This window comes from Heterodontus francisci, chromosome 11 (assembly GCF_036365525.1).
Source record: "Heterodontus francisci isolate sHetFra1 chromosome 11, sHetFra1.hap1, whole genome shotgun sequence".
Lineage (NCBI taxonomy): Eukaryota > Metazoa > Chordata > Chondrichthyes > Heterodontiformes > Heterodontidae > Heterodontus > Heterodontus francisci.
In genome coordinates, this window is record NC_090381.1 from 68,424,412 (window position 1) to 68,438,963 (window position 14,552).

General features: G+C 43.8%; 1 protein-coding gene across 8 annotated transcripts in view; it reads right to left on the reverse strand.

Annotated features, from left to right (window-relative positions):
* The window catches only part of tbl1xr1a (TBL1X/Y related 1a), a 217,871-nt gene extending 205,390 nt beyond the window's left edge, over positions 1-12,481 (reverse strand). For 7 of the 8 annotated variants that reach the window (XM_068042246.1, XM_068042241.1, XM_068042239.1 and 4 more), the window contains exon 1: positions 12,075-12,481. The gene's annotated coding sequence lies outside the window, so the exon portion shown is untranslated. Of the gene's footprint in view, positions 1-12,052 lie in introns of all 8 variants that reach the window. The other variant, XM_068042240.1, reaches the window with a different exon arrangement.
* Positions 12,482-14,552: the final 2,071 nt, after the last annotated feature.

A 14,552-nucleotide genomic window follows, 5' to 3' on the forward strand; every position in this document is an offset into this window, starting at 1 on the left:
GCCTTAATAAAGGGTCGGCCAGAGTGAAGACATTCAGCCCACCCTCCACCATACCTCCCCTTTCTTCCCTCCTCCCCCCAAGAGAATCAGGTGACTTTTCTGGAAAAAGTACAATAAACTTTATTTGTCAGTAGACTGCATCTGGTACTCAAAACATTACAGTGCTACACCTCCCATCTACTGTAGCAATTGGGAGCTGAATCTCCCGAAAATGTGACTTGCAGCTATTGCTATAATACAATAAATTAATTTCAGAATTGCATCAAAGTCTAGGAAATGTATGAGAAGGTGGCCTCAATCTGGGGGCAATTCAGATCACACGAAAACAAGCCCATGGAGGTTCTATTGCTTATTTCTTCAAATAACACGCCAACAATATCTGGCTTAACCCATCCCTCACACAGCAGTTTCCCACTTACCTGCACTGTTGCCTCTCCTCCCATCATTATAACTTTACCAATCTTTGCCTAAATTTAAAGTGATAATAAAACCTCCACACAAGGCTGTGCAGATTTATAGTTAATTTAATATTGACAGAGAAGGAAATAAACCACTGGAACGCAAGATCAGGAAAATCAGTTAAGACAATGTCCTTCCCTGCTTTGCCTCATTCTTCAAACCACTCAAAGAATTAAACAGTTTGCAGAAGCCAGCAGGGGATTCTTTTGAATAGTTATCCCTAGCATAAATGTCTCATTTATATTACAACAATACCACAGATGGCAGCTCCTTCGGATGCAGCGCTGCAATGTAAATGAGATGGCAAAGCTGCCATGAGGAGCAAAGAATAATCTCAAAAGACTGTTTAGCTGCTCTCCAAAAACAACAGTACCACTGACTGGAAACTGTAAATAGCAGTGCATGCCACCATTTTTTTTCTTGGTTTTCACACCTGGCACATAAAAATCATTCCCAGCCAATGGGGAAGGTCTGGCTGCCAAGAATCAAAGTCATAGTAACAACTTTCAAACTACAAATATGCAGTTTATGCACTGCTGTCAGTGATGGAATCCATCTGGCAGTATAAAAAGGGCAGATCTACAGTATCACCAGATCAGTATGCAATGTCTTCTGTAGTGAAAACAGAAAGTGCTGGAAATACTCAGCAGGTCTGGCAGAGAGTTAACGTTTCAGGTCAATGACCTTTCATCAGATTTTGCTTTTACTCTTCTGTAGTTCCTTTAATCGTCATTCAATACCCTTATTGAACAAGATTTTTCCTTATCTCAGCTGCTTTGGATTTTCTCATAGTGGCAGACACTGCATTTAGCCTAAAAAAAAAATCAAATGCACACAAGAGTTGAACAGGGAGACGAAAAGGTAGTAAAGTGTGTCCATAAACACCTCTATTGACACCTAACCAATCGATTTCTTCACATTTCCTTTTCATGTTGAAGAAAGACATTACCCAACCACTTTGTTAATATCAATCTCAAACAGGGGGTTGATATATGATGCAGATTACACAGTAGGCTGAAAGAAACAAAAGTGCATAAAAACAGACTGCAGATTTGCATGTTCGCAACTTATAATACAACAAGACTTTCAAATTGAAACAGTATTTTCTGTATCGGTACAGACTTCAAACAGGCATCAAATGGACAGGGCCAAAACAGGGGCACAATACAGACTGATATTTCAATGAAAAAAGAATACTGCATGGTTGAATCCTTTGGATGAGATGTTAAAGACAGGTTACCTTCCTATTCTGCTGCTTCCAGTGGATATTAAAGATCCTATTCAAAGAATGCGAACATTCCATTCTCAATGCATATCACCAAAAAACAGATCAACTGGTTTTAATATCACTACTATTTGTGTTAACTAATGGCGCAGAATAGATACTGCATTTAGCTACAGTCAACACACGCCAAGTCATGATGAGGCACTATATAAGTGTAGCAGGTAGTCCACAACATGTTTTATGCCTCTCTTAACCAAAAGTATAATTTAAAAAAATTTATAATCAAATCTATAGAGAAAGCATGAATGGATTGATTTGTCATCTCAGACAAGCAATGGAGTAGCAGCGGTAAGACGGTTAAAAAAAAAACAATGTGTATAAAGATAGGGAATGGCAGGGCTGGGTAAGTGTGAGAAAACGAAAGATGGAAAAGCTAAGGCCAGTTATGAAATTTTAAGAAGTCGGAAATCTGAAATCAAATACAGAAAATGCTGGAAATACTCAGCAGGTCTGGCAGCATCTGTGGGGACAGAAACAAAGTTAATGTTTCATGTCAATGGCTTTTCATTAGATGATGGCCTCTGAATACAGAGGATGGCAGTTCTGCCAAGAGTTTCTGTCTCCACGGAAACAGTAATCCACGTGATTATCACTGGAAGTGTATGAAGAGAGGTGTAAGATTGTCCAGCACATTAGCCATGGGACTCAGAAGAAGCGCATGTGGATGGCAAAGTCAGCCCAGTTGCATGCTTTGCCTCAGTAAACAATGATATCCTGGCTCTTAAAACACTATGATTGTGAAATTTTAATGGATGGTATATGCAGCATTCTTGAATACTGGTTTTGAGGATGGCAGTCATGGTCGATTCCGCAATACAAAAGATCATGAGGTGTCGGAGATGCGAGACTCTGGGGCTTGCTGAATCAGAACAGCACTTAATGTAGAAACGACCATACCCTTAGTCAAACAATGGTCCTGGGTGTCTTCAAATCCAACATCACATGGTATTTCCCAAGTTCCATTAGCAACCTGTGCATCACTTACTAAACGGCAAATGCTTTTCCACACATTTGTTGTGATAGTGTAAGAAAGTGAACCTCTTATATTATTGTACTATGCCTTTGATATCCCGTCTATGCGGCATTGCACTATTTCAGCATTGTAGCTCTTGTTAACCAGATGTGAATATGAAAAGGCTCCAGTCATGCTTGTAAGCTCTGCAATAGCAAGCAGTGGATAACTTGTATTTATATAGTGTATTTATCGTAGTAAAACATCCCAAGGCTCGCACAGGAGCACTGTCAGCCAAAATTTGACACTGAACCACAGGAAATATTAGGGCAGGTGACCTAAAGCTAGGTCAAAGAGGCAGATTTTTAACAAGCATCTTAAAGAGAAAGGTAGAAAGGCATCTGAAGGCACAGTTGCCAATGGCATAACAATGGAAATTAGGGATGTACAAAAGTACAGAATGTAAGAGTGCAGAAGTATTGGAGGGTTGCAGGGCTGGAGGAGGTTAGAGATAGGGAGGAGGAGACCAGGGAGGGATAAGAAAACAAGGATGAAAATTTAACAACTTGCATTTATGCAATTTCTTTAACTTAGTAGAATGCCCCAAGGTGCTTCACAGAAAAGTTATCAGTCAAAATTTGACACCAAGCCACATAAGGAGATATTAGGGGAGATGTCCAAAAGTTTGTCAAAGAGGGTTTTTAAGGAGTTAAAAGAGAAAAGCAAGGTAAGAGGCAGAGAGGTTTAGGGAGGATATTCAGAGCTTAGGGCCTCAGAAGCTGAAAGCATGGCCACCAATGGTTGAGAATTGGAAATGCATAGAGATCTCAGTGGATTGTAGAGCTGGAAGAGATTACAGAGATAGTGAGTGGCGAGGACATGGAGGGAATTGAGAACAAACATGACATTACTTAGCCAGGAGCCAATGTAGGTCATTGAGCATGTGGGGGATAGCAAACAGGACTTGGTGCGAGTTTGGATGGCAGCAGAGTTTTGAATGAGCTCAAGTTTATGCAGGATGAAAGATAGGGGGGCCATCCAGGAGTGGGTAACAAAAGGCATGGATGAGGGTTTCAGGAACAGATAATCTGAGGTAGGGGCAGAGTCAGGCAATGTTATGGAAACAGGCAGTCTTAGTGATCACACAAATATGTGGTTGAAAGCTCACCTTGGGTGCAATATGACAACAAGATTGCAAACAGTTTGATTCAGCCTCAGAGAGTTGCGAGGGAGAGGGACCAAGTTGGTGGCTAGGACTGAAGACAATGGCGTAGGTATGCCAATTTTTCATTGGAGGAAATTCCTACTCATCCAGTAATGGATGTTGGACAAGCAGTCTGACAATTCACAGACAGACGGTGGAGGGCTTGAGAGAGGTGGCAGTGAGGTAGTACTGAATGTCGTCAGCATACAAGCGGAGCCTGACGTTGTGTTTTCGGATGATGTCAGAGGGGCAGCATGTAGATAAGAAATAGGAGGGCGCAAAAGATGGATCCATGCGGGACACTTGTGATACCACTTAAACAGTCTGAGTACTTGACACATCATCGCAGGAACTGACATCAACCAACTCATGATAGCTCAGTTGGAGTTGTGTTAGTCATCTAGTCACATGTGTATTATAGAGCTCTCTTGACAACCTATTACTTAACAAAGAACCCACTCCTTGATCACCTTTCAACTCAAGATTGTTTGCTGCCTTACTGCTGAAGAAGGCAATAACACAATATGGTGACAGTGTGTGGTCTCTGAAGATTTGCGAGTTTTTAGCACACCAAACACAACTGGGTGGCAAGCTGTGGTTTCTGAAGCTTTTCGAGTTCTGGACACACCATTCATATCAGGTAGCGTCAAGCCACGGTTGAATACCACAACGTGAAGGTAGCAGAACAGCAGAATGGCTCAGCAGTGGCAATCAGGAAGAGCGATTTCTCCCGTTGAAGTCCATCTGAGGTAGCAGCAGCACCGGAACCCTGGCAAGTTCGACAACCATCTGCTGAATTCGGTGTTCAAGAGTGAGCGAGTACATGAAACAGGGTTGTTATTTCGACAGTTCTCAGCAAGAACTGGGCAGAATCAGGCTCGGAAAAGGTGAGCAAAGTCGATTCACGTCGGGGCAACGGAGCAGCACAAACATAACCGCTTCGCGGGCGGAGTCTCCCGGTTGTAGGCGGAAAGCCCAAGATACAGATACTGAACACAGGGCGTGGCTGATGTCCAACGCTATGCACACAGGAGACTTGCAATTTTGTTTCCCTTCAGAGGAAAGCTCCAGCCAAGGATTCTTGCAGACCAGGGATTTGGCACTATGACTACCATATAGCATAATGAACTGGAAAGCCCAAAACCTTTTCCATGAATTCCAGTTTTCCAAGCAATGCATGGAATTATATTTCTGTCACTGAGCTGGACAAGCAAGCGATCAAAATAAAAACTGCAATTGGCAACAAGGGGCTGCATTGTATCAACAACTTGGGCTTATCTGAAGCAGATCAGAGACAGAGCCAGCAAGACTCTGAACTACACTGAACGACCAGCTGAAGGTCAAGATTAATTTTCGAATTCATCGCCTTGAACTAATGGTGTACAGGCAGCAACTGAGGGAGACTGTCGATCAATTCATAAGCAGATGCCGCAAAAAAGGAAAGGTCTGTGAATTTTTCCAGAAGTGGAGCTATCCAAAGGATCATGGAATTGGTCATAGCATCTATCCTGATAGAAGCTTTTCGGAAAGAGCTACTAGACAAAGAAAAAGGGTATTCTTAAAGTGCATACAGGAGAGCTTTCTGAGCCAGCACATAGAAAGTCCTAAAGAGAAGGCACGGTACTGGACTTAATCCTAGGGAATGAAGCTGGACAAGTGGTAGAAGTGTCAGTGGGGGAGCATTTCGGGGATAGTGACCATAACTCCGTAAGATTTAAGGTAGTTATGGAAAACGACAAAGAGGGACAGGAAATAAAAGTACTGAATTGGGGGAAGGTCGATTTCAATATGATAAAACAGGATCTGGACAAAGTGGAATGGGAGCAGCTACTTGTAGGAAAGTCTACATCAGACCAGTGGGAGTCAATTCAAAAAGGAAATAGTGAGAGTTAGGGCCAATGTGTTCCCGTAAAGCTGAAGGGTAGGACCAACAAGTCCAGGGAACCCTGGCTGTCAAGGGATATAGAGGATTGGATAAGGAAAAAAAAGGAGGCTTACGGCAGATTCAGAGCGCTGAAAACAGCGGAGGCACTAGAGAATAGGGAGTGTAGGGGGGTACTTAAAAAAGTAATTAGGAGAGCGAAGAGGGGACATGAAAAAACACTGGCAGACAAAATAAAGGAGAGTCCCACGGCATTTTATAAGTATATCAAGGGAAAGAGGATAACCAGGGAAAGAGTCGGGCCCATTAGGGACCAAAGGAGCAATCTGTGTATGGAGCCAGAGGACATAGGTGAGGTTTTAAATGATTACTTTTCATCTGTGTTCACTATGGAGAAGGTGTGATATACTTGAAAAAAATTAGCATTGAAAGGGAGGAAGTATTAGCTGTTTTAGCAGGCTTAAAAGTGGATAAATCCCCAGGCCCCGATGAGATGTATCCCAGGCTGTTATGTGAGGCAAGGGAGGAGATAGCACAAATTTTCAAATCCTCTCTGTCCACAGGAGAGGTACCAGCGGTAGGGAAACTATTGGAAAAAATTCTGAGGGACAGGATTAATCATCACCTGGAGAGGCAGGGATTCATCAGGGATAGTCAGCATGGCTTTGTCAGGGGGAGATCATAACGAACAAACTTGATCGAATTTTTCGAGGAGGTGACTAGATGTGTAGATGAGGGTAAAGCAGCTAATGTAGTCTACATGGACTTCAGTAAGGCTTTTGATAAGGTCCCGCATGGGAGATTGGTTAAGAAGGTAAGAGCCCATGGGATCCAGGGCAATTTGGCAAATTGGATCCAAAATTGGCTTAGTGCAGGAGGCAGAGGGTGATGGTCGAAGGTTGTTTTTGTGAGTGGAAGCCTGTGACCAGTGGTGTACCACAGGGATCGGTGCTGGGGCCTTTGCTGTTTGTAGTCTACTTTGATGATTTAGACATGAATATAGGAGGTATGATCAGTAAGTTTGCAGATGACACCAAAATTGGTGATGTCGTAAATAGTGAGGAGGAAAGCCTTCGATTACAGGACAATATATGTGGGTTGGTAAGATGGGCGGAGCAGTGGCAAATGAGAAGTGTGAGGTGATGCATTTTGAGAGGACTAACAAGGCAAAGGAATATACAATGGATAGTAGGACCTTAGGAAGTACAGAGGGTCAGAGGGACCTTGATGTACTTGTCCAAAGATCACTGAAGGCAGCAGCACAGGTAGATAAGATGGTTAGGAAGGCATATGGGATACTTGCCTTTATTAGCCGAGGCATGGAATATAAGAGCAGGGAGGTTATGATGGAGCTGTATAAAATGCTAGTTAGGCCACAGCTGGAGTACTGTGTACAGTTCTGGTCACCACACTATAAGGAGGATGTGTTTACACTGGGGAGGGTGCAGAGGAGATTCACCAGGATGTTGCCTAGGCTGGAGCATTTCAGCTATGAAGAAAGACTGGATAGGCTAGGGTTGTTTTCCTTAGAGCAGAGAAGCCTGAGGGGGGACCTGATTGAGGTATACAAAATTATGAGGGGCATAGATAGGATAGATAAGAAGAAACATTTTCCCTTAGCAGCGGGGTCAATAACCAGTGGGCATAGATTTAAGATAAGGGGCAGGAGATTTAGAGGGGATTTAAGGAAAAATGTTTTCACCCAGAAGGTGAAAACATCCTGCAGCTAACCTTTTAAAAAAACTGCCAACCAAGATGGCCACTCGCAATTTGCACTGAAATACCTGGAGATCGAATCGGAGACAAAAGTCTAACAAGCAGCCCAAGCAGAACAATATTTTGGCTAACTGAGTAGATTATCCAGATCACCCTCCTTAGTGGACATTCAAAGCCATCTTGAGGCATTCATAGAACCACAGAACCATAGAAAAAGTACAGCACAGAAGGAGACTATTCAGCCCATCGTGTCTGCGCGGCCGAATAAACTATCCGCCCAAAGTAATCCCACCTTCCAGCACCTGGTCCATAGCCCCGCAGGTTACAGCACATCAGGTACATATCCAGGTACCTTTTAAATGAATTGAGGGTCTCTGCCTCCACCACCATTCCTGGCAGTGAATTCCAGACACCCACCACCTCTGGGTGAAAAAAATTTCCCCTCAAATCCTTCTACCAATCACCTTAAATCTGTGCCCCTTGGTAACTGATCTCCTCACCAGGGGAAACAGGTCCTTCCTGTCCACTCTATCTAGGCCTCTCATAATTTTGTACACCTCAATCAAGTCAGCCTCCTCAGTTCCAGGGAAAACAACCCTAGCATATCCAATCTTTCCTCATAGCTGCAACCTTCAAGCCCTGGCAACACTCTTGTAAATCTCCTCTGTACTCTCTCCAGAGCAATTATGTCCTTTCTGTAATGCGGTGACCAGAACTGCACGCAATACTCCAGCTGTGGCCTAACCAACGCTCTATACAGTTCCAGCATCACATCCCTGCTTTTGTACTCTATACCTCTACCAATAAAGGAAAGCAATCCATATGCCTTCTTCACCACTCTATCCACCTGTCCTGCCACCTTCAGGGACCTGTGGACATCCACTCCAAGGTCTCTCACTTCGTCTACCCCTCTCAATATCTTCCCTTTTATTGAATATTCCCTCACTTTATTTGCTGTCCCCAAACATTTCTCTGAGGATTGAATTCCATTTGCCACTTTTCTGCCCACTCAACCAAAACATTGATATCATTTTAGAGTCCATGGCTTTCCTCTTCACTATTAACTACACAGCTAATTTTTGTGTCATCAGCAAATTTCCCAATCATGCCACCCACATTTCAGTCCAAATCATTAATATATACCACAAACAGCAAGGGATCCAACACTGAGCCCTGTGGAACACCACTGGAAATCGCTTTCCATTCACAAAAACATCCGTCGACTGCTACCCTTTGTTTCCTGTCACTAAGCCAATTCTGAATCCAACCTACCACCTTCCCCTGTATCCCATGGGCTTTCATTCTAATGACCAGTCTGCCATGCAGGATCTTGTCAAATGCCTTACTAAAATCCATGTAAACCACATCCACTGCACTACCCTCATCAATCCTCCTTGTCACTTGCGCAAAAAACTCAATCAAGTTAGTAAGGCATGATCTTCCCTTAACAAATCCGTGCAGACTATCCCTGATTAATCTATGCCTTTCTAAGTGACAGTTTATCCTGTCCCTCAGAATAGATTCTAACAATTTACCCACCACCGAGGTCAGACTGACTGGCTTATAATTGCATGGCACATCCCTCACACCCTTTTTAAACAATGGTACAACATTCGCAGACCTCCAATCCTCTGGTACCTCGCCTCTATCTAGTGAGGATTTGAAGATGACCCTCAGCACGTCCGCTATTTCCTCCTTGGCTTCCTTTAACAACCTGGGATGCAATCCATCTGGTCCTGGCGATTTATCCACTTTCAGGGATGTCAGACCCTCAAGCACTTTCTCCCTCATTATGCTTATTTCACTGCATCAACCCTCTCCTTTGTGAAGACAGAGACAAAAAACTCAATAAGAACCCTGCCCACATCTTCTGCGTCCACACCTTAAGTTTCCCTGTACATCTCTGATAGGTCCTACCTATTCCTTAGTTATCCTCTTGCTCTTAATGTACTGATATTGAATGGAGACATCCCTCCAGGGGGTAAACACTGACAATACCACCTGACAGGGGTTTGGGTTTTAGACTTTGGACCTCATTAAAACAAAGGGGATTGAGAGAACCATGTGACCATCTCCCCGGGCTGTGTAAAACTGGGAGTTTTGTTACACACAAAGAGACAACCCACTGTGACACCCTCCGTCCACAGCTAAATAATTAATACGGACTGTACAAAGAAAAATGTATCATTTAACAATTGCAACATGTGCATGCAGTACATTTTAGAATCTAAGTGTAGCACAACATAAAAAAAAACAGATCAACTAATATTCTTTTCTACTTAATCCAATATACCAAAATAAATCTATATACTGTGTCTGCAGAAGTTTGGAACAATAATCAACTAAATTCACCGAACTAAATCTCACACTGATTTATCACAAATTTTCTCAGTTATTGATGAGCTTTAGAGGTTCTCTAGCTTGGTGTAGAAGACCATATCATTTAAGTAGATGGCACTCCTCGACCATTCCACAGAATTGTTACAGCACAGGAGGCCATTCGACCCATCGCGTCTGCACCAGATCTCCAAAAGAGCAATTCATTTAGTGCCATTCTCCCACCTTCTCCCCATACCGGCACATTCTTCCCTTCACGATTTTGAATACTTCTATCAAATCACCTCTCGGTCTTCTCTTCTCCAAGGAAAACAGTCCCAACTTCTCCAATCTATCTTGATAACTGAAGTTCTTCATTCCTGGAACCATTCTTGTGAATATTTTATGCACTCTCTCCAATGCCCTCACATCTTTCCTAAAGTGCGGCGCCCAGAACTGGACGCAATACTCCTGCTGAGTCAGAACTAGTGTCTTACACAAGTTCAACTTAACCTCCTTGCTCTTCTACTCTATGCCCCTATTAAAAAAGCCCAAGATACTACATGCTTTATTAACCGTGCTCTCAACCTGTCCTGCCATCTTCAATGATACACACCCAGGTCCCTCTGCTCCAGCAGCCCCTTTAGAATTGTACCCTTTATTTTACATTATCTCTCCATGTTCGTCCTACCAAAATGAACCACTTCACATTTCTCTGCATTTAACTTCATCTGCCACCTATCTGCACATTTCATCAACTTGTCTATGTCATTTTGCAGTGCTACACCATCCTCCTCACAGTTCACAATGCTTCCAAGTTTCATATCATTTGCAAACTTTGAAATTGTGCCCTGTACACCAAAGTCTATGTCATTAAAATATATCAGGAAAAGTGAGGGTCCCAACATTGACCCCTGGGGAGCTCCACTACAAACCTTCCTCCAGCCCGAAAAACATCCACTAACTACTACTCTCTGTTTCCTGTCACTCAGCCAATTCCGTATCCATGTTGCGACCGTCCCTTTTATTCCATGAGCCAATACTTTGCTCACAAGTCTGTTGTGTGGCACTGTATCAAATGCCTTTTGAAAGTCCATGTACACCACATTAACTGCATCAACCTTCTCTGTTACCTCCTCAAAAAACTCCAGCAAATTAGTCAACATGATTTTCCCTTCCCCTTCACACACAAGACCCACCGCTTATGGTCACCAATGTGTGTTACTCTGTCTAGTCAGAAATGATATCCTCTATTTATAACCTTATTTCGTCAATGCCAGTATATGAAAATGTAAATATGAAGTAAACCCACTTTGCAACACCACAATTAGTTCATGGTGTTGCACCCAAGATCTGAACTCTTATAGAGTTCAACAGGAAGAGATGTTCCAATTACAAACTGATTTTGTGCTCAACACATAAAATACATTTAGTTTTATACCAAACAAGCTTGTAGATTCTACAAGAGGGGCCAATGTTGTTCGTGCTAAAGTTGTGTAGTTCTGTCTCAGTTTTATGGAAACGCTTGTGTCCTGCCATCACTTATGTAATCCATTATGTGAACCATAAAAATCGCTTTTGAAATAAGTTTACTATAAACTACGATCAGCAATTCCTTTACTAGCTACAGTATTGCAAGAATTTGAACAGACTGGTCAACACGGATGCAAACAGTACAGGCCCCAACAAAACCACAACTTTTAAATCAAGAAACGAACAGGCTAACTACATCATGATCATTCAACATTTATTTTAATTGCATACAACATCCAGTGTCAGTCACCGCAGCAGCATGTGGGTTTCAGGCTTTTCTTCAAGTACTTCCCCTCCCCCACAGCACGAGTTCGGGCCTCGGGGAGCCGCGCTTCTCCCGCACCTTCACCCGGTTCCCAGAGCCCGGTTCTAACAAACATTGGCCAGGGAGAGAGGGTGCTGAACTCTGCCACGGTCTCTACCCCACTGGCCAGACCCAGACATAGGCCATACCCAGACCATACCCAGCCGCCGCCTGCTTTAACACCGGGTTTGGTATTAGGGAAGGCCCCATCCCGGGTGGGGGGGTCACCCAGGCAGCAGCATCGGCCCAGGCCGGCAGTTACTGGGGGGGGGGGGGGGGGGGGTGAGCGCCCCTTCCCCCACCGCCAGGCCTAGCACCGTAGGCCCCCATCCCTCCACCTGTCCCGGCTTCGCAAACATTTCCCACCGCCTCCCTGCAGCCTCGGCCGGGAAAGTTCGTACCTAGAGCCCCGGGCTCACTCACCGTGAACCGCAGACACTCGGCCTCCTCCTCCTGGCTGCTCGGCGGCCTCCTGTTGTTGTTCCTTCCCTTCCCCCCCTCTCCCTCTGGAGGCCGGGGCTTCTCCGGCTTTAAAGGCGGTTATAGTGGAAATTTCTGGATATAAAACTCTGCATCCGTGCCAGCTGGAGAGAGAGAGCGGCTTGCGCGGCGCCGATAAATAATATTGTCCCAGGAAGATATAAAAACTGCAGCGTGTTGCTTGGTGAGTGCGGGGCGAGCGATCAGGATTTGCCGAGGAGAATGTCAGGCTGAACACAGCCAAACGTTCACTGCCATCCAACGTCTGCCTTCCCTCCCCGCCTGCCAGCCACTGTGACCCGGCCCGCGCAAATGGCTCAGTCACAGCAACAAGACTCTATTGTATCAGCAGCTGAGATAGGGAGGAGGCAACAGGAGAGAGAAACAACACAACTCTCACTTCTTGTGCCTCCTGAACACTCCACACATCACTATCAACAAATTCAAAATACTGATTTTTTAATAAGAGAAAATTGGTGGTGGTGCACAGAATAATAAGTTGCCACAATCTCGAGTTTAAACAATATTGTAAAATTTTGCAAAGTAAAAAAGTTATTTATTTAACATATATAGAGAGACCATCCCTGCAAAAGAGGAAATCCTCGACTGACAACTGTTGCTCATGTAGGGCGACTGAATATAAAGCCAGCCCCTAAACAGTGATGCATATCACTGTCTTGGTAATTCCTTCAAATTTCCTTCCCAACAGCAAAATAATTGTTATTATCGTCCATCCATCAATCAATCGCACAAATATAATTCAGTGTACTTGGATGGTATGGTATTGTGGCACAGCCAGTGAGACGCAATATATTGAGCACTTCCCATACCTTGGCAGTCACATGTCTCAAAAGGCCATTGACAAGGAGATCCAACACCAGATCAGCTGCGCCAGCTCAGCCTTTTACAAACTACGGCAACGAGTGTTTGATGAGGCCTCCGCAAGTCAGAAAAAGTCCTGTGTACGGAGCAGTTCTTGTCACCACACTCCTACACTGCAGTGCAACCTGGACTGTGTATCAACAACACATAAGAGCGCTAGATAAATTCCATCAGCAATGCCTCCACCACATCCTCCAGATTCAATGGAAGGATCATCGAACAAATGCTAGTGTCCTTCTTGAAGCCAGCTTCACAAGCATTCAGGCAAAACTCCTGCAAAATCAACTTCAATGGACTGGACACTGTGTCCGAATGGCCAAAAACTGTCTCCCCTGCCAGGTCATGTTTTCTCAACATGCTCAGCATTCCAGGGGAGGACAAAGAAAACGCTTCAACGACACTCTGACGTTCTCTTTGAAGTGCGGTAGCATTGACATTGATGACTGGGAGGAGCTTGCTACCAATCGCTCAAAATGGCGACAACTTGTCCATTCAGCTACATGATGCTTTGAATCCAAACACCTTAGTGATGAGGCAGAGCAGCAGCACAGAAGGAAAGAAAAGGAAGCAAATCCTGCACTCCGGATCCCACTGCCTCGTGGGATGTTCTGCCCCATGTGCCCAAAGATCTGTGAGAATTGGCCTGTTCAGTCACCTGAAGACCCATGGCAGAAATTCACGACCCTGAATTGACATCATCCTCAAATCGAGGGACAGCCGACGATGATTGCGGCACAGTAATTACAGCATCGTAGGTTTGATAATCAGTCAGTGCAGAGTTAGTTAATTTTTAACTGGGGTAGCATTTGGATTATGCGATTTACTTTATCAGTCCTGAGCTCGGGAGGAGGGAAACAGCCAGCGTCCCTGCTCCTGATCACTATCCATTGACCACTGTTGGAAATTGTGTAGAGACTGGCTGGGGGCAGGATCGGACTTGGCTCTGATGACCACCATGGGAGAATATGCTATAAAAACTCACTGTATAGGCGTACATTTGAAGAGTGCCACTTTATACTGTGGGGCTACTGGTACATGTGGAATCAAACTCCAGTATGTCAACATTTTAAGGGAAAAGGAGGGGAAACAACTATTTTCTCTCAGTTAACATTACTACACTGCTCAAATTTTCGTAGCTTCCCTCACATGCGATCATATTTTTGTATCCCTCTGTCCTTCCCCTCCCCCCATGTCAAGTGGCATGAAACCACATGGCAAATCTGAAAACAAGATGAAAACTAGAGTGGGAAACTCAAGTATATAACTCAATCTGTAAAAATAAATAATCTGTTATTCTTTATATAATATATGCTGGAGTATTATAATAGAATAAAACAATTTTAGTTTTCAGGAGAACATTTTTTCCGATCACATGAAATTACTACACATTTTACTTTCCAGTAAAACACTCAAGTCTAGTCTTATATATTAGAAAATTGAAAACTCTTCCTATCAACTGACAGAAAGCCACATGCCAAAGCTCTCCATCAAAATGGTAGTGCTTTGCTGCAGCAGGTAAAAGATTGGTGGCACAATTGG